Genomic DNA, 25,468 nt, shown 5'->3' with positions numbered 1-25,468 from the left:
CGGACATGCACCATTTTTAGGATGTGGGGTCAGTACGCGACTGTTTATATTGGTCGGGGGGGACGACATCCTCTTATCTGAGGTTTTTGACATATGTCTTGATAATTACTTGGAAAAATATTTAAAAAAAAAATCGGTATCTAGAGAAAATATTTGTGGTGACATGCAGATGATGTCCCCGGTGAACGGGGTTAATGAGCCCTTTGCCCTAAAGACTAAACAGAAGACTCTATGAGAAACCGCTGTCCTCTATACTGGGCCCAGTTGTCATGGAGGGACCAAACGAGGGAATGATGGAAGAAGCGAGACAAATGTAGGGAGAAACGAAGAGACACTGATGGAAGAAGAAAGAATCAATGTGGGATGGAGAAAGGAATAGACTGGGGGAGCTATGGATAACGACGAGGATGAAGGGAAGGATGGAGGCATGGCAGATAAAGGGATGTATGGGGAGGAGGATGGAGGTTTACATGGAAGGAGAGTAAGTATGCAGCTTCCGATGTGCCACTAACATATTTTTCAATCTTTATTGCTTCATTTTCAAGCCCTGGTCTATTACAGACAACTAAAATAAAAATCCACCAAGTATCGAGTTTCAGGCCAACATGGCCATCGACTAGGATCACTCATCACCCTGTACTTCTCTCACCCCAAGCCATCCTTGTCCCAGATCAGCCATCACTCAAAGCAAATTCCTCCCCAAGAGAGGCAATCACACTGAGCCATCTCTCCCACCATCCAAAGCCATCCCTTCCCCATAGTCGCCCTCACCTCGATCGATGCGCCACCAGAGAGGCCATCAACCCAAGCCATCCTTCCCCAGAGTGGTCGTCAAACTAAGCCATCCCCCAGAGCAGCCTTCTCTCCCATCACCCAGAGCCATCCATCCTCCATAACAACCATTATACCAAGACACAAAACATCCCTCCCTAGAGTGGTTATCAGCCTGAGACATCCCTCTGCAATAGCCACCATCACCTCAAGCTATCCTTCCCGCAAGGCCACCATCACTCCAAGCCATCCCTCTAATAAAGCAGCTATCCCCCACCAAAGTGGTCGCCACCTCAAAGAATCACCCCGAGCCATCCCTCACACACAGCAGCCATCCCCCTGATACATCCCTCCCACAGAGCACCCATCTCCCCGAGCCATCCCTCGCAGTGCACCCATCCCTCCCACCATCCCCCCGAGCCATCTCTCCCACAGAGCACCCATCCACCCAAGCCATCTCTTCTACAAAGCACCCATCCAACTGAGCCATCCCTCCCACAGAGCACCCATCCCCCTGAGCCATCCCTCCCACAGAGCAGCCATCCCCCTGAGCCATCCCACCCGCAGAGCAGCCATCCCCCTGAGCCATCCCTGCCACAGAGCAGCCACCCCCGAGCCATCCCTCCCACAGAGCAGCCATCCCCCTGAGCCATCCCTCCCACAGAGCAGCCATCCCCCTGAGCCATCCCTCTCACAGAGCAGACATCCCCCTGAGCCACCCCTCTCACAGAGCAGCCGTCCCCCTGAGCCGTCCCTCCCACAGAGCAGCCATCCCCCTGAGCCTTCCCTCCCACAGAGCAGCCATCCCCCTGAGCCATCCCTCCCACAGAGCAGCCATCCCCCCTGAGCCATCCCTCCCACAGAGCAGCCATCCCCGAGCCATCCCTCCCACAGAGCAGCCATCCCCCTGAGCGATCCCTCCCACAAAGCAGCCATCCCCCTGAGCCATCCCTCCCACAGAGCAGCCCTCCCCGAGTCATCCCTCCCCCTCACAGAGCAGCCATCCCTCCCACAGAGCAGCCCTCCCCCCTAGCCATCCCTCCCACAGAGCAGCCATCCCCCCTGAACCATCCCTGCTACAGAGCAGCCATCCTCCCTGAGCCATCCCTCCCAGAGCAGCCATCCCCAAGCCACCCCTCCCACAGAGCAGCCATCCCCCTGAGTCATCCCTCCCACAGAGCAGCCATCCCCCTGAGCCATCCCTCCCACAGAGCAGCCATCCCCCTGATCCATCCCTCCCACAGAGCAGCCATCCCCCCTGAGCCATCCCTGCCACAGAGCAGCCATCCCCCCTGAGCCATCCCTCCCACAGAGCAGCAATCCCTCCCACAGAGCAGCCATCCCCCTGAGCCATCCCCCGAGCCATCCCTCCCACAGAGCAGCCATCCCCCCTGAGCCATCCCTGCCACAGAGCAGCCATCCCCCTGAGCCATCCCCCCTACAGAGCACCCATCCCCCCTTAGCCATCCCTGCCACAGAGCAGCCATCCCCCTGAGCCATCCCTCCCACAGAGAAGCCATCCCCCCTGAGCCAATCCCCCCCACAGAGCAGCCATCCCCGAGCCATCCCTCCCACAGAGCAGCCATCCTCCTGAGCCATCCCTCCCACAGAGCAGCCATCCCTCCCACAGAGCAGCCATCCCCCTGAGCCATCCCCCTGAGCCATCCCTCCCACAGAGCAGCCATCCCCGAGCCATCCCTCCCACAGAGCAGCCATCCCCCCTGAGCCATCCCTCCCACAGAGCAGCCATCCCCGAGCCATCCCTCCCACAGAACAGCCATCCTCCTGAGCCATCCCTCCCACAGAGCAGCCATCCCTGAGCCATCCCTCCCACAGAGCAGCCATCCCCGAGCCATCCCTCCCACAGAACAGCCATCCCCCTGAGCCTTCCCTCCCACAGAGCAGCCATCCCCCTGAGCCATCCCTCCCACAGAGCAGCCATCCCCCTGAGCCGTCCCTCCCAGAGCAGCCATCCCCCTGAGCCTTCCCTCCCAGAGCAGCCATCCCCGAGCCATCCCTCCCACAGAGCAGCCATTCTCTTGAGCCATCCCCCCTACAGAGCACCCATCCCCCCTTAGCCATCCCTGCCACAGAGCAGCCATCCCCCTGAGCCATCCCTCCCACAGAGCAGCCATCCCCCTGAGCCATCCCTCTCACAGAGCAGACATCCCCCTGAGCCACCCCTCTCACAGAGCAGCCGTCCCCCTGAGCCGTCCCTCCCACAGAGTAGCCATCCCCCTGAGCCTTCCCTCCCACAGAGCAGCCATCCCCCTGAGCCATCCCTCCCACAGAGCAGCCATCCCCCCTGAGCCATCCCTCCCACAGAGCAGCCATCCCCGAGCCATCCCTCCCACAGAGCAGCCATCCCCCTGAGCGATCCCTCCCACAAAGCAGCCATCCCCCTGAGCCATCCCTCCCACAGAGCAGCCATCCCCGAGTCATCCCTCCCCCTCACAGAGCAGCCATCCCTCCCACAGAGCAGCCCTCCCCCCTAGCCATCCCTCCCACAGAGCAGCCATCCCCCCTGAACCATCCCTGCTACAGAGCAGCCATCCTCCCTGAGCCATCCCTCCCAGAGCAGCCATCCCCAAGCCACCCCTCCCACAGAGCAGCCATCCCCCTGAGTCATCCCTCCCACAGAGCAGCCATCCCCCTGAGCCATCCCTCCCACAGAGCAGCCATCCCCCTGATCCATCCCTCCCACAGAGCAGCCATCCCCCCTGAGCCATCCCTGCCACAGAGCAGCCATCCCCCCTGAGCCATCCCTCCCACAGAGCAGCCATCCCTCCCACAGAGCAGCCATCCCCCTGAGCCATCCCCCGAGCCATCCCTCCCACAGAGCAGCCATCCCCCCTGAGCCATCCCTGCCACAGAGCAGCCATCCCCCTGAGCCATCCCCCCTACAGAGCACCCATCCCCCCTTAGCCATCCCTGCCACAGAGCAGCCATCCCCCTGAGCCATCCCTCCCACAGAGAAGCCATCCCCCCTGAGCCAATCCCCCCCACAGAGCAGCCATCCCCGAGCCATCCCTCCCACAGAGCAGCCATCCTCCTGAGCCATCCCTCCCACAGAGCAGCCATCCCTCCCACAGAGCAGCCATCCCCCTGAGCCATCCCCCTGAGCCATCCCTCCCACAGAGCAGCCATCCCCGAGCCATCCCTCCCACAGAGCAGCCATCCCCCCTGAGCCATCCCTCCCACAGAGCAGCCATCCCCGAGCCATCCCTCCCACAGAACAGCCATCCTCCTGAGCCATCCCTCCCACAGAGCAGCCATCCCTGAGCCATCCCTCCCACAGAGGAGCCATCCCCGAGCCATCCCTCCCACAGAACAGCCATCCCCCTGAGCCTTCCCTCCCACAGAGCAGCCATCCCCCTGAGCCATCCCTCCCACAGAGCAGCCATCCCCCTGAGCCGTCCCTCCCAGAGCAGCCATCCCCCTGAGCCTTCCCTCCCACAGAGCAGCCATCCCCGAGCCATCCCTCCCACAGAGCAGCCATTCTCTTGAGCCATCCCCCCTACAGAGCACCCATCCCCCCTTAGCCATCCCTGCCACAGAGCAGCCATCCCCCTGAGCCATCCCTCCCACAGAGAAGCCATCCCCCCTGAGCCAATCCCCCCCACAGAGCAGCCATCCCCGAGCCATCCCTCCCACAGAGCAGCCATCCTCCTGAGCCATCCCTCCCACAGAGCAGCCATCCCTCCCACAGAGCAGCCATCCCCCTGAGCCATCCCTCCCACAGAGCAGCCATCCCCGAGCCATCCCTCCCACAGAGCAGCCATCCCCCCTGAGCCATCCCTCCCACAGAGCAAACATCCCCGAGCCATCCCTCCCACAGAACAGCCATCCTCCTGAGCCATCCCTCCCACAGAGCAGCCATCCCTGAGCCATCCCTCCCACAGAGCAGCCATCCCCGAGCCATCCCTCCCACAGAACAGCCATCCCCCTGAGCCTTCCCTCCCACAGAGCAGCCATCCCCCTGAGCCATCCCTCCCACAGAGCAGCCATCCCCGAGCCGTCCCTCCCAGAGCAGCCATCCCCCTGAGCCTTCCCTCCCACAGAGCAGCCATCCCCGAGCCATCCCTCCCACAGAGCAGCCATCCTCTTGAGCCATCCCTCCCACAGAGCAGCTATCCCCTTGAGCCATCCCTCCCACAGAGCAGCCATCCCCCATGAGCCATCCCTCCCACAGAGCAGCCATCCCCCCTGAGCCATCCCGCTCCCACAGAGCAGCCATCCCCTTAAGCCATCCCTCCCACAGAGCAGCCATCCCTGAGCCATCCCTCCCACAGAGCAGCCATCCTCTTGAGCCATCCCTCCCACAGAGCAGCCATCCCCTTGAGCCATCCCTCCCACAGAGCAGCCATCCCTGAGCCATCCCCTTGAGCCATCCCTCCCACAGAGCAGCCATCCCCCTGAGCCATCCCTCCCACAGAGCAGCCATCCCTGAGCCATCCCTCCCACAGAGCAGCCATCCCCCCTGAGCCATCCCTCCCACAGAGCAGCCATCCCCCCTGAGCGATCCCTCCCACAGCGCAGCCATCCCCCGAGCCATCCCTCCCACAGAGCAGCCATCCTCTTGAGCCATCCCTCCCACAGAGCAGCCATCCCCCTGAGCCATCCCTCCCACAGAGCAGCCATCCCTGAGCCATCCCTCCCACAGAGCAGCCATCCCCCCTGAGCCATCCCTCCCACAGAGCAGCCATCCCCCCTGAGCGATCCCTCCCACAGCGCAGCCATCCCCCGAGCCATCCCTCCCACAGAGCAGCCATCCCCCTGAGCCGTCCCTCCCAGAGCAGCCATCCCCCTGAGCCTTCCCTCCCACAGAGCAGCCATCCCCGAGCCATCCCTCCCACAGAGCAGCCATCCTCTTGAGCCATCCCTCCCACAGAGCAGCCATCCCCTTGAGCCATTCCTCCCACAGAGCAGCCATCCCCCATGAGCCATCCCTCCCACAGAGCAGCCATCCCCCGAGCCATCCCGCTCCCACAGAGCAGCCATCCCCTTAAGCCATCCCTCCCACAGAGCAGCCATCCCTGAGCCATCCCTCCCACAGAGCAGCCATCCCCTTGAGCCATCCCTCCCACAGAGCAGCCATCCCCCTGAGCCATCCCTCCCACAGAGCAGCCATCCCTGAGCCATCCCTCCCACAGAGCAGCCATCCCCCCTGAGCCATCCCTCCCACAGAGCAGCCATCCCCCCTGAGCGATCCCTCCCACAGCGCAGCCATCCCCCGAGCCATCCCTCCCACAGAGCAGCCATCCCCTTGAGCCATCCCTCCCACAGAGCAGCCATCCCCCATAAGCCATCCCTCCCACAGAGCAGCCATCCCCCCTGAGCCATCCCGCTCCCACAGAGCAGCCATCCCCTTAAGCCATCCCTCCCACAGAGCAGCCATCCCTGAGCCATCCCTCCCACAGAGCAGCCATCCTCTTGAGCCATCCCTCCCACAGAGCAGCCATCCCCTTGAGCCATCCCTCCCACAGAGCAGCCATCCCTGAGCCATCCCTCCCACAGAGCAGCCATCCCCTTGAGCCATCCCTCCCACAGAGCAGCCATCCCCCTGAGCCATCCCTCCCACAGAGCAGCCATCCCTGAGCCATCCCTCCCACAGAGCAGCCATCCCCCCTGAGCCATCCCTCCCACAGAGCACCCATCCCCCCTGAGCGATCCCTCCCACAGCGCAGCCATCCCCCGAGCCATCCCTCCCACAGAGCAGCCATCCCCTTGAGCCATCCCTCCCACAGAGCAGCCATCCCCTTGAGCCATCCCTCCCCTCACCCTATGTAAGGTATACCTCACCAAGAACAATCTGCCCCCACTCATGGCATCTTTTCAACAGTTTACACATAAGGGGGAGCTTCAATGTAAGTCTTTTGTACTAAAGTCAGGAGATGATGTGGAGGACTTGTACCCCGGGGGTGACAGGTTCTCAGTTACAGTAACCCCTCCACTGTTGGTTGGACATATAACGGTCTTTGATCCTGGATGATTGGTCATCAGTTTATAGCGGGCCATACACGAGATGACAATGAAAGGTGATTGTTTGTGCACCATACACATGGCTAATCACAGTGTGCAGATATCTTGTAGATGGAGACGACATTTCTGATGAACAGCGACCAATGTTGTGTTGGAGCTAATGAAATAAACTTTTCCGAATGATCCACACATTATGCCATGGCCAATAGTTGCACAATGATACCAGACAACAACGATTGTTCATAGCCCAAAAGTTGATCGCTTACCGCCTAAAAACCAAAGAGCGATCGATTTTGTCAAAATTGTCCATTTAGTACAAGTTTGGAGGATCAAAGTCTCCAGATCTCCAGACAGAAAGGAGAAGCTTCACATCCCAGCAGAAATGGAGGAGCTGCATCTGTATAGCTGGGAGCTGCCAGTACAGAAGCCAACGAGCCGGTATCCGGACAGTTACTACAGACCAAGCAGGAAGCGGCGGCCGAGGCTGCGGAGGACGAGGCTGCGGAGGCCGAGTGGTGGCTGCAGACGGTGATTCACCAGGAATGTGCCCAGGAGCCTCCACACCCGCTCTCACATCTGATGCCTCCAGCCAATAGTGATGTGGTGCCAAGAAAGGCAGAACTGGTCACAAGTATGTGACCCCCTCACTGGCACAAATATTAGAAGTAACCAGGGAGGCCTGCGGAGAACACCTAGCGTTCAACATCCGGCACCATAACTCTGGAAAATGCTCCAGCTGCTGCAGAACTGCTTGTCCAAGAGCCCGAGAAGCATTATGTCATTCAGGGAGTCTCCGATGGGAACCTCGGAAGGATGTGACTCAGCACTCCCGATATCGACACACCTCATACACAGGGGCCACATACCGGGAGACCCCATACACAGGGGCCGCATACCGGGAGACCCCATACACAGGGGCCGCATACCGGGAGACCCCATACACGGGGGCCGCATACCGGGAGACCCCATACACAGGGGCCGCATACCGGGAGACCTCATACACAGGGGCCACATACCGGGAGACCCCATACACAGGGGCCACATACCGGGAGACCTCATACACAGGGGCCGCATACCGGGAGACCTCATACACAGGGGCCGCATACCGGGAGACCCCATACACAGGGGCCGCATACCGGGAGACCTCATACACAGGGGCCACATACCGGGAGAGACCCCATACACAGGGGCCACATACCGGGAGAGACCCCATACACAGGGGCCACATACCGGGAGACCCCATACACAGGGGCCACATACCGGGAGACCCCATACACAGGGGCCACATACCAGGAGACCCCATACACAGGGGCCACATACCGGGAGACCCCATACACAGGGGCCACATACCGGGAGACCCCATACACAGGGGCCGCATACCGGGAGACCCCATACACAGGGGCCACATACCGGGAGACCTCATACACAGGGGCCACATACCGGGAGACCCCATACACAGGGGCCGCATACCGGGAGACCCCATACACAGGGGCCACATACCGGGAGACCCCATACACAGGGGCCGCATACCGGGAGACCCCATACACAGGGGCCACATACCGGGAGACCCCATACACAGGGGCCGCATACCGGGAGACCCCATACACAGGGGCCGCATACCGGGAGACCCCATACACAGGGGCCGCATACCGGGAGACCCCATACACAGGGGCCGCATACCGGGAGACCTCATACACAGGGGCCGCATACCGGGAGACCCCATACACAGGGGCCGCATACCGGGAGACCCCATACACAGGGGCCGCATACCGGGAGACCCCATACACAGGGGCCGCATACCGGGAGATCCCATACACAGGGGCCGCATACCGGGAGACCCCATACACAGGGGCCGCATACCGGGAGACCTCATACACAGGGGCCACATACCGGGAGACCCCATACACAGGGGCCGCATACCGGGAGACCCCATACACAGGGGCCGCATACCGGGAGACCCCATACACAGGGGCCACATACCGGGAGACCCCATACACAGGGGCCGCATACCGGGAGACCCCATACACAGGGGCCGCATACCGGGAGACCCCATACACAGGGGCCGCATACCGGGAGACCCCATACACAGGGGCCACATACCGGGAGACCCCATACACAGGGGCCACATACCGGGAGACCCCATACACAGGGGCCGCATACCGGGAGACCCCATACACAGGGGCCGCATACCGGGAGACCCCATACACAGGGGCCGCATACCGGGAGACCCCATACACAGGGGCCGCATACCGGGAGACCTCATACACAGGGGCCGCATACCGGGAGACCCCATACACAGGGGCCACATACCGGGAGACCCCATACACAGGGGCCGCATACCGGGAGACCCCATACACAGGGGCCGCATACCGGGAGACCTCATACACAGGGGCCGCATACCGGGAGACCCCATACACAGGGGCCACATACCGGGAGACCCCATACACAGGGGCCACATACCGGGAGACCCCATACACAGGGGCCACATACCGGGAGACCCCATACACAGGGGCCACATACCGGGAGACCCCATACACAGGGGCCACATACCGGGAGACCCCATACACAGGGGCCGCATACCGGGAGACCCCATACACAGGGGCCGCATACCGGGAGACCTCATACACAGGGGCCGCATACCGGGAGACCCCATACACAGGGGCCACATACCGGGAGACCCCATACACAGGGGCCGCATACCGGGAGACCCCATACACAGGGGCCGCATACCGGGAGACCTCATACACAGGGGCCGCATACCGGGAGACCCCATACACAGGGGCCACATACCGGGAGACCCCATACACAGGGGCCACATACCGGGAGACCCCATACACAGGGGCCACATACCGGGAGACCCCATACACAGGGGCCACATACCGGGAGACCCCATACACAGGGGCCACATACCGGGAGACCCCATACACAGGGGCCACATACCGGGAGACCCCATACACAGGGGCCACATACCGGGAGACCCCATACACAGGGGCCACATACCGGGAGACCCCATACACAGGGGCCACATACCGGGAGACCCCATACACAGGGGCCACATACCGGGAGACCCCATACACAGGGGCCACATACCGGGAGACCCCATACACAGGGGCCACATACCGGGAGACCCCATACACAGGGGCCGCATACCGGGAGACCCCATACACAGGGGCCGCATACCGGGAGACCCCATACACAGGGGCCACATGCCGGGAGACCCCATACACAGGGGCCACATACCGGGAGACCCCATACACAGGGGCCACATACCGGGAGACCCCATACACAGGGGCCACATACCGGGAGACCCCATACACAGGGGCCACATACCGGGAGACCCCATACACAGGGGCCACATACCGGGAGACCCCATACACAGGTAGCCACATACCGGGAGACCCCATACACAGGGGCCACATACCGGGAGACCCCGTACACAGGGGCCGCATACCGGGAGACCCCATACACAGGGGCCGCATACCGGGAGACCCCATACACAGGGGCCGCATACCGGGAGACCCCATACACAGGGGCCACATACCGGGAGACCCCATACACAGGTAGCCACATACCGGGAGACCCCATACACAGGGGCCACATACCGGGAGACCCCATACACAGGGGCCACATACCGGGAGACCCCATACACAGGGGCCACATACCGGGAGACCCCATACACAGGGGCCACATACCGGGAGACCCCATACACAGGGGCCACATACCGGGAGACCTCATACACAGGGGCCACATACCGGGAGACCCCATACACAGGGGCCACATGCCGGGAGACCCCATACACAGGGGCCACATGCCGGGAGACCCCATACACAGGGGCCACATACCGGGAGACCCCATACACAGGGGCCACATACCGGGAGACCCCATACACAGGGGCCACATACCGGGAGACCCCATACACAGGGGCCACATACCGGAGACCCCATACACAGGACACACAAGGGCCACATACTGGGAGACTCCATACACGGGACACACAGGGGCCACATACTGGGAGACTCCATACACAGGGGCCACATACCAGGAGACCCCATACACAGGTGCCACATACCGGGAGACCCCGTACACAGGGGCCACATACCAGGAGACCTCATACACAGGGGTCACATACCAGGAGACCCCATTGTGGGAGACTCCATACACAGGACACACAAGGGCCATATACTTTGAGACCCCATACACAGGACACACAGGGGCCACATATCGGGAGACCCCATACACAGAACAAAAGTAGGAGACTGAAGCCATTCTGGAATCTGAGATGTTAGAATTTCTCAGTTACAAATTTACATTCACATTTTTTGGAACCTCCATGGGAGGAAGAGTGACCCCACATAATGGTCCTTATGAAGGAGTCTGAGGCTTGGTCTTGGTCATTTCGAGGCATAGACTAATCCATCGTAGATCGCAGGGCCCTCTCCTCTCTCAGTACAACCCTCCTTCTATTGACAACCACCATCTTTCTTCTATTCTGTACCACTCTCACAATGAACTAGAATAGTGACAATGAAACAGACTAGACAGTGCAAAAGTGAAGACAGGTGCTTAGAAATAAATCCTATAAGGGCAATTAAAGAAGGCACTTCAGCTGAACGCACGTTGGGGTGGTGGCACCACAACTGGCAGGTAAATCCTGCTATGTGCAGGACCGCTCTACTGCCTCTAATAGTCTTCATACACACCTCAGGACATTGGGGTGTTGGTGTTGTACTCTCCTGGACTACTTAGTACCATTTATAGGGGACATCCAGCCACAGTCTGCTCTCCTGAGTATTAATCATGCATCTTCCATTCTGCTCGTCCACATCTTCGCCTTTCTGTAGTTGTGGTGCCATATTCTGGCCATTTACAGTCACCACCTACTTATACACTTTTTAGGAATGTACTAGGTTTGAATATTGACCTTTTAATACTACATTCTGGAGGTAAGAAATGTAAGGAGGGAGGGAGGAGCGGGGGGCTCACGGATCCGGACACAACTAGGTGATCCATCCTGGGGCCATTATCCTCAGCGAAGCCTCCTACACCACAGAGGGTGCAGCTAGGAAGAATGGAGCACAGGTACACGACAGATCAGAGCCGGACACATCAGCACTGACACCGCATCATTCCAGCGTTCAATAGAAACAACAGCATCTAATGGACTCCGCGTGTCACCAGAGACTTGTGGTCACAGCGTGAGGAACGGACAGGCCAGGGGCCCCAGGTCAGGCATAGTGTCCTAAGGAGTCTCCTAAAAAGCAGAGAAGAAGGAGCTGCAAGTACAGAGGACACAGCCATGGACAGGAGTCCTGGGCACAATCAGCAGGCTGCGGCCAGGAGCCACATTCACAGGATTCCAGGCCACCCGTCTGGTCATTTAGGAATTCACCCGGGACATATAGGGTTATATCCGCACAGCCCTCTCTTAACACCTCCTGTCACAGGCATCCTCCACCCTAATCAGAACAAAAAGATCAAAAGCCAAAATCAAAGAGTCGCTCCATCTGACGGTACCTGCCCCCATCCACGACCCCTCATGTGAAAAACTTTAGGGACTTCCATGTGAACATCGGGGACATGAGGGGGATACACAGAGGACATGACGGCTGGCCTCCTGCTACGGAGGAAAGAGCAAAATAAATGCCCCTCTCCATCTGTAGCCTGGACCCTAGGGGAGGACACGAGAAGGAGCGGAAAATCCTGGACCAAAACAAGAATCAATCTGGTATGAAGGGGTTAAATCAGAGAGTCGATATTTCTGCGTCCGTGAGGGTCTCGGTACACCCCCAAATACTGACAGCAGGGATATCGAGAGAGAGAAAAAGAAATGACCTGATCCCAAGAGCTCACACTCTACAGGACAGAGCAGAGACTGGAAATAATCCCCCCCATCATCCTCCAAACCTGCAACTTCTTACAATCAGGGGGAGCAGTAAACCTATAAAATGACATCATACACCCAAAAATGTGGAAGTTACTGGTGCCCCCCACGGTATGAATGCCCCAAAAGTGGGCAGAGGATACGCACCGTGCTGGGCTCCCGGCTGTGAGCTGCTGGACTGGTGTCTGAGGCGGACAGGATGCAAGTGGAGCTGGCCAGAGAGGAGGACGAGAGGGGAGCGTCCTGGGGCAGGAGGGGAGGAAGAGAGGGGAGCGTCCTGGGGCAGGAGGGGAGGAAGAGAGGGGAGCGTCCTGGGGCAGGAGGGGAGGAAGAGAGGGGAGCGTCCTGGGGCAGGAGGGGAGGACTAGAGGGGAGTGTCCTGGGGCAGGAGGGGAGGACTAGAGGGGAGCGTCCTGGGGCAGGAGGGGAGGAAGAGAGGGGAGCGTCCTGGGGCAGGATGGAGAATGAGAGGGGAGCGTCCTGGGGCAGGAGGGGAGGACTAGAGGGGAGTGTCCTGGGGCAGGAGGCGAGGAAGAGAGGGGAGCGTCCTGGGGCAGGAGGGGAGGACTAGAGGGGAGTGTCCTGGGGCAGGAGGGGAGGACTAGAGGGGAGCGTCCTGGGGCAGGAGGCGAGGAAGAGAGGGGAGCGTCCTGGGGCAGGATGGAGAATGAGAGGGGAGCGTCCTGGGGCAGGAGGGGAGGACTAGAGGGGAGTGTCCTGGGGCAGGAGGGGAGGACTAGAGGGGAGCGTCCTGGGGCAGGAGGCGAGGAAGAGAGGGGAGCGTCCTGGGGCAGGATGGAGAATGAGAGGGGAGCGTCCTGGGGCAGGAGGGGAGGACTAGAGGGGAGTGTCCTGGGGCAGGAGGGCAGGAAGAGAGGGGAGCGTCCTGGGGCAGGAGGGGAGGACTAGAGGGGAGTGTCCTGGGGCAGGAGGGCAGGAAGAGAGGGGAGCGTCCTGGGGCAGGAGGGGAGGAAGAGAGGGGAGCGTCCTGGGGCAGGAGGGGATGAGAGGGGAGCGTCCTGGGGCAGGATGGGAGGACAAGAGGGGAGCGTTCTGGGGCAGCACGAGAGAGGAGCATACTGGGGCAGGAGGGGAGGACGAGAGGGGAGCGTCCTGGGGCAGGAGGGGAGGACTAGAGGGGAGTGTCCTGGGGCAGGAGGGGAGGACTAGAGGGAAGCGTCCTGGGGCAGGAGGCGAGGAAGAGAGGGGAGCGTCCTGGGGCAGGATGGAGAATGAGAGGGGAGCGTCCTGGGGCAGGAGGGGAGGACGAGAGGGGAGCGTCCTGGGGCAGGAGGGGATGAGAGGGGAGCGTCCTGGGGCAGGATGGGAGGACAAGAGGGGAGCGTTCTGGGGCAGCACGAGAGAGGAGCATCCTGGGGCAGGAGGGAAGGACGAGAGAGGAGCATACTGGGGCAGGAGGGGAGGACGAGAGGGGAGCGTCCTGGGGCAGGAGGGGCGGACGAGAGGGGAGCGTCCTGGGGCAGGAGGGGAGGACGAGAGGGGAACGACCATGGGCAGGATGAGAGGGGAGCGTCCTGGGGCAGGAGGGAAGGACGAGAAGGGAGCATCCTGGGGCAGGAGAGGACGACGAGAGGAGAGCGTTCTGGGGTAGGATGAGAGGGGAGCATCCTGGGGCAGGATGGAGGATGAGAGGGGAGCGTCCTAGAGCAGGAGGGGAGGACGAGAGGGGAGCGTCCTGGGGCAGGAGGGGAGGACTAGAGGGGAGTGTCCTGGGGCAGGAGGGGAGGACTAGAGGGGAGCGTCCTGGGGCAGGAGGCGAGGAAGAGAGGGGAGCATACTGGGGCAGGAGGGGAGGACGAGAGGGGAGCGTCCTGGGGCAGGAGGGGCGGACGAGAGGGGAGCGTCCTGGGGCAGGAGGGGAGGACGAGAGGGGAACGACCATGGGCAGGACGAGAGGGGAGCGTCCTGGGGCAGGAGGGAAGGACGAGAAGGGAGCATCCTGGGGCAGGAGAGGACGACGAGAGGAGAGCGTTCTGGGGTAGGATGAGAGGGGAGCGTCCTGGGGCAGGATGGAGGATGAGAGGGGAGCGTCCTAGAGCAGGAGGGGAGGACGAGAGGGGAGCATCCTGGGGCAGGAGGGGAGGACGACAGGGGAGCCTCCTGGGGCAGGAGGGGATGAGAGGGGAGCGTCCTGGGGCAGGATGGGAGGACAAGAGGGGAGCGTCCTGGGGCAGCACGAGAGGAGCGTCCTGGGGCAGGAGGGAAGGACGAGAGAGGAGCATACTGGGGCAGGAGGGGAGGACGAGAGGGGAGCGTCCTGGGACAGGAGGGGAGAACGAGAGGGGAGCGTCCTGGGGCAGGAGGGGAGGACGAGAGGGGAGCGTCCTGGGGCAAGAGGGGAGGATGAGAGGGGAACGACCATGGGCAGGATGAGAGGGGAGCGTCCTGGGGCAGGATGGAAGGACGAGAGGGGAGCGTCCTGGGGCAGGAGGGAAGGACGAGAGGGGAGCGTCCTGGGGCAGGAGGGAAGGACGAGAGGGGAGCGTCCTGGGACAGGAGAGGACGACAAGAGGAGAGCGTTCTGGGGTAGGATGAGAGGGGAGCGTCCTGGGGCAGGATGGAGGATGAGAGGGGAGCGTCCTAGAGCAGGAGGGGAGGACGAGAGGGGAGCGTCCTGGGGCAGGAGGGGAGGACGACAGGGGAGCGTCCTTGGGCAGGAGGGGAGGACGAGAGGGGAGCGTCCTGGGGCAGGAGGGAAGGACGAGAGGGGAGTGTCCGGGGGCAGGAGGGAAGGACGAGAGGGGAGCGTCCTGGGGCAAGAAGAGGGGAGGATGAGAGGGGAACGACCATGGGCAGGATGAGAGGGGAGCGTCCTGGGACAGGATGGAAGGACGAGAGGAGAGCATCCTGGGGCAGGAGAGAAGGACGAGAGGGGAGTGTCCTGGGGCAGGAGAGGATGACGAGAGGAGAGCGTTCTGTGATAGGATGAGAGGGGAGCGTCCTGGGTCAGGATGGATGATGAGAGGGGAGTGTCCTGGGGCAGGAGGGGAGGACGAGAGGGGAGCGTCCTGGGGCAGGAGAGGACGACGAGAGGAGAGAGCGTTCTGGGGTAGGATGAGAGGGGAGCGTCCTGGGGCAGGAGGGAAGGACGAGAGGGGAGCGTCCTGGGGCAGGAGGGAAGGACGAGAGGGGAGCGTCCTGGGGCAGGAGGGAAGGACGAGAGGGGAGTGTCCTGGGGCAGGAGGGAAGGACGAGAGGGGAGTGTCCTGGGGCAGGAGGGAAGGACGAGAGGGGAGTGTCCTGGGGCAGGAGGGAAGGACAAGAGGCGTCCTGGGGCAAGAGGGGAGGATGAGAGGGGAACGAACATGGACAGGATGAGAAGGGAGCATCCTGGGGCAGGATGGAAGGACGAGAGGGGAGCGTCCTGGGGCAGGAGGGAAGGACAAGAGGGGAGCGTCCTGGGGCAGGAGAGGACGACGAGAGGAGAGCGTTCTGGGATAGGATGAGAGGGGAGCGTCCTGGGTCAGGATGGAGGATGAGAGGGGAGCGTCCTGGGGCAGGAGGGGAGGACGAGAAGGGAGAGTCCTGGGGCAGGAGAAGACGACGAGAGGAGAGAGCGTTCTGGGGTAGGATGAGAGGGGTGTGTCCTGGGGCAGGATGGAGGATGAGAGGGGAGCGTCCTGGGGCAGGAGGGAAGGACGAGAGGGGAGCATCCTTGGGCAGGAGGGAAGGACGAGAGGGGAGCATCCTTGGGCAGGAGGGAAGGACGAGAGGGGAGTGTCCTGGGGCAGGAAGGGAGGATGAGAGGGGAATGACCAGGGGCAGGATGAGAGGGGAGCGTCCTGGAGCAGGATGGGAGCGTCCTGGGGCAGGATGGAAGGATGAGAGGGGAGCGTCCTGGGGAAGGAGGGAAGGACGAGAGGGGAGCGTCCTGGGGCAGGAGAGGACGACGAGAGGAGAGCGTTCTGGGGTAGGACGAGAGGGGAGCGTCCTGGGGCAGGAGGGAAGGACGAGAGGGGAGCGTCCTAGGGAAGGACGAGAAAGGAGAATCCTAGGGCAGGAGAGGACGACTAGAGGAGAGCGTTCTGGGGTAGGATGAGAGGGGAGCGTCCTAGGGCAGGATGGAGTATGAGAGGGGAGCGTCCAGGGGCAGGATGGGAGGACGAGAGGGGAGCATCCTGGGGCAGGATGGAGGATGAGAGGGGAGCGTCCTGGGGCAGGATGGAGGATGAAAGGGGTACAGAATCCCGGCACTCAATATCATGAAGAAAAATAGTAACTTTTATTTATTCATTTATTTCACGTAAATCAATAACGTTTCGGTCTCCCTGCAGGCATTCCACAAACCGCTTGTTGGCGGTCAGCATTTATCTCTACCATCGGATTCTTTGGCGAACTCCAATTGGAGTCATATATATAGCGGGTCGGTTTTTTCTGTCTCTGCATTTACTGTCTGATGAAGGTCGGGAGACCGAAACGTTATTGATTTACGTGAAATAAATGAATAAATAAAAGTTACTATTTTTCTTCATGATATTGAGTGCCGGGATTTTGTACTCGTTTGGGATGTAAGGGTTGGTTACCCTTTTCCGTGCACCTACCTACAGAAGGAGTGACGTGTCATATTATATAGGAGGGTGAAAGGGGAGCGTCCTGGGGCAGGAGGGAAGGACAAGAGGGGAGCGTCCTGGGGCAGGAGGGGGGGAAGAGAGGGGAGCGTCCTGGGGCAGGAGGGGAGGACGAGAGGGGAGCGTACTGGGGCAGGAGGGGAGGACGAGAGGGGAAAAAAAATCACAGAGAAAAAAGCAGAGATGATTACCTGCTGAAGCCTCCAAACAAATGCACTATCAGGATGCAGCGGACCCGATAAATGATGGCAAAAACACAGGTGCAAAAAATACCGATGAAACAAGCACTTTCAATCCAGTGTTGGCTGTTTTGCACTAATGCCAAACAGCCAACACTGGATTGAAAGTGGTTGTTTTAATCGAGGATGAGAGGGGAGCGTACTGGGGCAGGAGGGGAGGACGAGAGGGGAGCGTACTGGGGCAGGAGGGGAGGACAAGAAGGGAGCGCTGTGGGGCAGGAGGGGAGGACGAGAGAAGAGCGTCCTGGGGCAGGAGGGGAGGATGAGAGGGGAGCGTCCTGGGGCAGGAGGGGAGGACGAGATGGGAGCATACTGGGGCAAGAAAGGAGGATGAGAGGGGAGCGTCCAGGGGCAGGAGGGAAGGACGAGAGGGGAGCATACTGGAGCAGGAGGGAAGGACGAGAGGAGAGCGTTCTGGGGTAGGATGAGAGGGGAGCGTCCTGGGGCAGGAGGGGAGGACTGTTGTGAATTTACTTTTTGCTCCCTCTAGTGGTTACTAGTTTTTTGACTCTGGTTTTTCTGTCATTCCTTTTATCCGCACCTGGGTCGTTAGTTAAGGGTGTTGCTATTTAAGCTCCCTGGACCTTCAGTTCAATGCCTGGCAACGTAGTTATCAGAGCTAGTCTGCTGTGCTCTTGTCTACTGATCCTGGTTCCAGTTATATCAGCTAAGTCCGCTTTTTGCTTTTTGCTATTTTGTTTTGGTTTTGTATTTTTGTCCAGCTTGTTCCAAATATATATCCTGACCTTTGCTGAAGCTCTAGGGGGCTGGTGTTCTCCCCCCGGACCGTTAGACGGTTCGGGGGTTCTTGAATTTCCAGTGTGGATTTTGATAGGGTTTTTGTTGACCATATAAGTTACCTTTCTTTATTCTGCTATCAGTAAGCGGGCCTCTCTGTGCTAAACCTGGTTCATTTCTGTGTTTGTCATTTCCTCTTACCTCACCGTTATTATTTGTGGGGGGCTTCTATCCAGCTTTGGGGTCCCCTTCTCTGGAGGCAAGAAAGGTCTTTTGTTTTCCTCTACTAGGGGTAGCTAGATTCTCCGGCTGGAGCGTGTCATCTAGAATCAACGTAGGAATGATCCCCGGCTACTTCTAGTGTTGGCATTAGGAGTAGATATATGGTCAACCCAGCTACCACTGCCCTATGAGCTGGATTTTTGTATTCTGCAGACTTCCACATTCCTCTGAGACCCTCGCCATTGGGGTCATAACAGTTTGCCAGGCCAGTATTAAATGTTTAATGCATTGCAGAAGAGGGATTATAAGAAAGAAGATTCTGAGTTTTTTTTTTCTTCTTCCCCTTTACCTCAGAGTGGCTATGCTTGCTGCAGACATGAATGTCCAGACCTTGATTACAAGTGTGGACCAGCTGGCTACTCGTGTGCAGGGCATACAAGACTATGTTATCAGTAATCCTAGGTCAGAACCTAAAATACCGATTCCTGAACTGTTTTCCGGAGACAGGTTTAAGTTTAGGAATTTTGTGAATAATTGTAAATTGTTTTTGTCCCTGAGACCCTGTTCATCTGGAGACTCTGCTCAGCAAGTAAAAATTGTTATTTCGTTCTTACGGGGCGACCCTCAGGATTGGGCTTTTTCGCTGGCGCCAGGAGATCCGGCATTGGCTGATATTGATGCGTTTTTTCTGGCGCTCGGTTTACTTTATGAGGAACCCAATCTTGAGATTCAGGCAGAAAAGGCCTTGCTGGCTATGTCTCAGGGGCAGGACGAGGCTGAAGTGTACTGCCAAAAATTTCGGAAATGGTCCGTGCTGACACATTGGAACGAGTGTGCACTGGCCGCTAATTTTAGAAATGGCCTTTCTGAAGCCATTAAGAATGTTATGGTGGGTTTTCCCATTCCCACAGGTCTGAATGATACTATGGCACTGGCTATTCAAATTGACCGGCGGTTGCGGGAGCGCAAAACCGCAAATTCCCTCATGGTGTTGTCTGAACAGACACCTAATTCGGTGCAATGTGATAGAAAAATCGCAAATTCCCTCATGGTGTTGTCTGAACAGACACCTGATTTAATGCAATGTGATAGAATCCTGACTAGAAATGAGCGGAAAATTCATAGACGCCGGAATGGCTTGTGCTACTACTGTGGTGATTCTACACATGTTATCTCAGCATGCTCTAAACGTATAGCTAAGGTTGTTAGTCCTGTCACCGTGGGTAATTTGCAACCTAAATTTATTCTGTCTGTAACTTTGATTTGCTCACTGTCATCTTATCCTGTCATGGCGTTTGTAGATTCAGGTGCTGCCCTGAGTCTCATGGATCTCTCATTTGCTAAGCGCTGTGGTTTTACTCTTGAACCATTGGTAAATCCTATTCCTCTTAGGGGTATTGATGCTACGCCATTGGCAGCAAATAAACCGCAGTATTGGACACAGGTTACCATGTGCATGACTCCTGAACACCGCGAGGTGATACGTTTCCTGGTTTTACATAAAATGCATGATTTGGTTGTTTTAGGGCTGCCATGGTTACAGACCCATAATCCAGTCCTGGACTGGAAGGCTATGTCAGTCTCAAGTTGGGGCTGTCGTGGTATTCATGGGGATTCCCTGCCTGTGTCTATTGCTTCTTCTACGCCTTCGGAAGTTCCGGAGTATTTGTCTGATTATCAGGATGTCTTCAGTGAGTCTGAGTCCAGTGCACTGCCTCCTCATAGGGACTGTGACTGTGCTATAGATTTGATCCCAGGCAGTAAATTTCCTAAGGGAAGACTGTTTAATCTGTCGGTACCTGAACATACCGCTATGCGTTCATATATCAAGGAGTCTCTAGAGAAAGGACATATTCGTCCGTTTTCTTCCCCTCTTGGTGCGGGATTCTTTTTTGTGGCAAAAAAGGACGGATCTTTGAGACCTTGTATTGATTATCGGCTTTTAAATAAGATCACTGTCAAATTTCAGTATCCTTTACCGCTGTTGTCTGACTTGTTTGCCCGGATTAAAGGTGCCAAGTGGTTCACCAAGATAGATCTTCGTGGTGCGTACAACCTTGTGCGCATTAAGCAAGGTGATGAATGGAAAACCGCATTCAATACGCCCGAAGGTCATTTTGAGTACTTGGTGATGCCTTTTGGGCTCTCCAATGCGCCTTCAGTTTTTCAGTCCTTTATGCATGACATTTTCCGGAAGCATCTGGATAAATTTTTGATTGTTTATCTGGATGATATTTTGTTTTTTTCTGATAATTGGGATTCGCATGTGGAGCAGGTCAGGTTGGTCTTTAAAATTTTGCGTGAAAATTCTTTGTTTGTCAAGGGCTCAAAGTGTCTCTTTGGTGTACAGAAGGTTCCCTTTTTGGGGTTCATTTTTTCCCCTTCTGCTGTGGAGATGGACCCAGTCAAGGTCCGAGCTATTCTTGATTGGACTCAGCCCTCGTCAGTTAAGAGTCTACAGAAGTTCTTGGGTTTCGCTAACTTCTACCGTCGTTTTATCGCTAATTTTTCTAGCATTGTGAAACCTTTGACGGATATGACCAAGAAGGGCTCCGATGTAGCTAACTGGGCTCCTGCTGCCGTGGAGGCTTTCCAGGAGTTGAAACGCCGGTTTACTTCGGCGCCTGTTTTGTGCCAGCCCGATGTCTCACTTCCCTTTCAGGTTGAGGTGGATGCTTCAGAGATTGGAGCAGGGGCCGTTTTGTCGCAGAGAGGCCCTGGTTGCTCTGTTATGAAACCTTGTGCCTTTTTCTCTAGGAAGTTTTCGCCTGCCGAGCGAAATTATGATGTGGGCAATCGGGAGTTGTTGGCCATGAAATGGGCATTTGAGGAGTGGCGTCATTGGCTCGAGGGTGCTAAGCATCGTGTGGTGGTCTTGACTGATCACAAAAATCTGATGTATCTCGAGTCTGCTAAACGCCTTAATCCGAGACAGGCCCGCTGGTCATTGTTTTTCTCCCGCTTTGATTTTGTTGTCTCGTATTTACCAGGTTCAAAGAATGTGAAGGCCGATGCTCTTTCTAGGAGCTTTGTGCCAGATGCTCCTGGAGTCGCTGATCCTGTTGGTATTCTTAAAGATGGAGTTATCTTGTCAGCTATTTCTCCGGATCTGCGACGTGTGTTGCAGAGATTTCAGGCTGATAGGCCTGAGTCTTGTCCACCTGACAGACTGTTTGTCCCGGATAAGTGGACCAGCAGAGTCATTTCCGAGGTTCATTCCTCGGTGTTGGCAGGTCACTCGGGAATTTTTGGCACCAGAGATCTGGTGGCCAGGTCCTTTTGGTGGCCTTCCTTGTCAAGGGATGTGCGGTCATTTGTGCAGTCCTGTGGGACTTGTGCTCGAGCTAAGCCTTGCTGTTCTCGTGCCAGCGGTTTGCTCTTGCCCTTGCCTGTCCCGAAGAGACCTTGGACACATATCTCCATGGATTTCATTTCTGATCTTCCGCTATCCCAGGGCATGTCCGTTATCTGGGTGATATGTGATCGCTTCTCAAAGATGGTCCATTTGGTTCCTTTGCCTAAGCTGCCTTCCTCTTCCGATCTGGTTCCTGTGTTTTTCCAGAACGTGGTTCGTTTGCACGGCATCCCTGAGAATATTGTGTCAGACAGAGGATCCCAGTTCGTTTCCAGATTCTGGCGATCCTTTTGTAGTAGGATGGGCATTGATTTGTCGTTTTCGTCTGCTTTCCATCCTCAGACTAATGGACAGACGGAGCGAACCAATCAGACTTTGGAGGCTTATTTGAGGTGTTTTGTCTCTGCTGATCAGGACGATTGGGTGACATTCTTGCCGTTGGCTGAGTTTGCCCTTAATAATCGGGCTAGTTCCGCCACCTTGGTTTCGCCTTTTTTCTGCAACTCTGGTTTCCATCCTCGCTTTTCTTCGGGTCATGTGGAGCCTTCTGACTGTCCTGGGGTGGATTCTGTGGTGGATAGGTTGCAGCGGATCTGGAATCATGTGGTGGACAACTTGAAGTTGTCACAGGAGAGGGCTCAGCGCTTTGCCAACCGCCGCCGCGGTGTGGGTCCCCGACTACGCGTTGGGGATTTGGTATGGCTTTCTTCCCGCTTTGTTCCTATGAAGGTCTCCTCTCCCAAATTTAAACCTCGTTTTATTGGGCCTTACAAGATATTGGAAATCCTTAATCCTGTATCTTTTCGTCTGGATCTTCCTGTGTCGTTTGCTATTCACAATGTATTTCATAGGTCCTTGTTGCGGCGGTACATTGTGCCTATAGTTCCTTCTGCTGAGCCTCCTGCTCCGGTGTTGGTTGAGGGCGAGTTGGAGTACGTGGTGGAGAAGATCTTGGATTCTCGCCTCTCCAGGCGGAGGCTTCAGTACCTGGTCAAGTGGAAGGGCTATGGTCAGGAGGATAATTCCTGGGTGGTCGCCTCTGATGTTCATGCGGCCGATTTAGTTCGTGCCTTTCATGCCGCTCATCCTGATCGCCCTGGTGGTCGTGGTGAGGGTTCGGTGACCCCTCACTAAGGGGGGGTTACTGTTGTGAATTTACTTTTTGCTCCCTCTAGTGGTTACTAGTTTTTTGACTCTGGTTTTTCTGTCATTCCTTTTATCCGCACCTGGGTCGTTAGTTAAGGGTGTTGCTATTTAAGCTCCCTGGACCTTCAGTTCAATGCCTGGCAACGTAGTTATCAGAGCTAGTCTGCTGTGCTCTTGTCTACTGATCCTGGTTCCAGTTATATCAGCTAAGTCCGCTTTTTGCTTTTTGCTATTTTGTTTTGGTTTTGTATTTTTGTCCAGCTTGTTCCAAATATATATCCTGACCTTTGCTGAAGCTCTAGGGGGCTGGTGTTCTCCCCCCGGACCGTTAGACGGTTCGGGGGTTCTTGAATTTCCAGTGTGGATTTTGATAGGGTTTTTGTTGACCATATAAGTTACCTTTCTTTATTCTGCTATCAGTAAGCGGGCCTCTCTGTGCTAAACCTGGTTCATTTCTGTGTTTGTCATTTCCTCTTACCTCACCGTTATTATTTGTGGGGGGCTTCTATCCAGCTTTGGGGTCCCCTTCTCTGGAGGCAAGAAAGGTCTTTTGTTTTCCTCTACTAGGGGTAGCTAGATTCTCCGGCTGGAGCGTGTCATCTAGAATCAACGTAGGAATGATCCCCGGCTACTTCTAGTGTTGGCGTTAGGAGTAGATATATGGTCAACCCAGCTACCACTGCCCTATGAGCTGGATTTTTGTATTCTGCAGACTTCCACATTCCTCTGAGACCCTCGCCATTGGGGTCATAACAGAGGACGAGAGGGAAGCGTTCTGGGGCAGGAGGGGATGAGAGGGGAGCGTCCTGGAGCAGGAGGGGAGGACGAGAGGGAGAGCGTCCTGAGGCAGGAGGGGAGGACGAGAGAGGAGCGTCCTGGGGAAGGAGGGGAGGACGAGAGAGGAGCGTCCTGGGCAGGAGGGGTTGGACGAGAGGGGAGCGTCCTGGGGCAGGAGGGGAGGACGAGAGGGGAGCGTCCTGGGGCTGGGAAGGATGACGAGAGGGGAGCGTCCTGGGGCTTCGAAGGACGACGAGAGGGCAGAGTAATGGGTCAGCGTGACCAGAGCCAAGTCGCAGCGTCACCTAAGCAGAGAAAGTAATTTCTCCTTCTCCTACATTGTCTCTGTAAATCGGACTGTGATGATATCCGGGTGCAGTTCGATGTGTCACACGCGTCCATAGACTTTTACAACTTAAATATAGAGGCCCCCGCACCACGCGGCCATTGTATTCTCATGCAAGATCAAAGATCTGCACGGTCCCAGAGTAGAAGAGTGGGCGGAGGGAGATCCAATCAATCATCAGCACTCCGCCGTGTTATACACCAGTGTGAACGAGCAGTTTATGATCTCATCTGTGCAACCCAGTATTTGTAAAAATCTGAGACCACGTGCGGCGAGGAATTGTCAATGACAGACCCCATCATCTCACTGACTCCCTTATTCTTCCGGTCTAGTAGGATTGTTCCTATGATTGATGGCTGAGCGCAGACAATATGCCATGTAATCCTGTCCTAATTGCCCAACACTGCTGCTAACTCTACTGGTCACACTGTGGCTCCCAACATAGTCCAACAGGGGTCCAATGTACCATAGTGAAAAGGAGTAGATTCCTCATTACAAAGCACAGTGATGGCAGAGGGGCTGACAAATCCAGAGACCCCAAACTCTCCCACCCTTACTGGGATCAGACACAGGGAGAATGTCACCAATGTCTTCAGCATCCCTGACACATTATAGGGGAGTGCAGCGCCCCCTGGTGGCAGCAACACCACGTAAACATCAGGAGAAGAAACTAGCTATACACAGAGAAAACATCACATGGGGAGTCCTGACCACGAGGGACTCTATGCATATCACAAGCGACTTTAATATCCCTACTGACACCCACCAGCCAGCAGCCTCCAAACTACTGACCCTTACTTCATCCTTTGGACTCACCCATTGGTCCTCCACAGCCACCCACACAGACGGACATACACTACCATCTACTCTCCTTCTCATCCTTGTCCTCCTCACCTACCCCCCATGTCCAGCCATTACATCCTTGCAGAAACCTCGCACATCTAGACATTCACAGGCTCTCAGACTCTCTCCTACCCCTGTTCTCCATATCTGCACTGCACGATACCGACAGCGCCACCACTTTCTATAACTCGACCCTCACATCAGCCATAGACTCAGTAGCCCCTCTCATGCATGGCACAGTGCGACAAACCAATAGACAACCTTGGCATAACAATGTCACAAAAAAACTTCGACAAGCATCCAGGATCGCAGAGCGGCGTTGGAAGAAAACACGCCTGCCAGACGACTTCACTGCTTTCAAACAAGCTACATTTGACTTCAAATCAGCCCTCACCTCTGCTAAACAGACCTATTTCACTAACCTTGTATCTTCACTATCCTACAACCCAAAACAACTGTTCAGCACATTTAACTCTCTCCTTCGCCCACCACTGCCACATCCAACTCCCTTCATCTCTTCCGAGGACTTTGCCACCTACTTCTAAAACAAGATCGACCAAACAAGGCAAACCTTTACTT

General features: G+C 57.2%; 1 protein-coding gene across 5 annotated transcripts in view; it reads right to left on the bottom strand.

Annotated features, from left to right (window-relative positions):
* Positions 1-25,468, bottom strand: part of GJC2 (gap junction protein gamma 2) — a 189,702-nt gene that overhangs the window by 90,222 nt on the left and 74,012 nt on the right. The window contains exon 1 of one of the 5 annotated variants that reach the window (XM_077267776.1): positions 12,782-12,845. The exons of 3 other annotated variants lie outside the window; for them this stretch is intronic. The gene's annotated coding sequence lies outside the window, so the exon portion shown is untranslated. Of the gene's footprint in view, positions 1-7,019; positions 7,149-12,781; positions 12,846-25,468 lie in introns of those variants that run through there. One more of the 5 variants, XM_077267779.1, reaches the window with a different exon arrangement.

The sequence above is a fragment of the Ranitomeya variabilis genome, chromosome 6 (genome assembly GCF_051348905.1).
Source record: "Ranitomeya variabilis isolate aRanVar5 chromosome 6, aRanVar5.hap1, whole genome shotgun sequence".
NCBI lineage: Eukaryota > Metazoa > Chordata > Amphibia > Anura > Dendrobatidae > Ranitomeya > Ranitomeya variabilis.
Note: the sequence above shows the minus strand (reverse complement) of the source record. Positions and strands in the feature narration are given on the sequence as shown.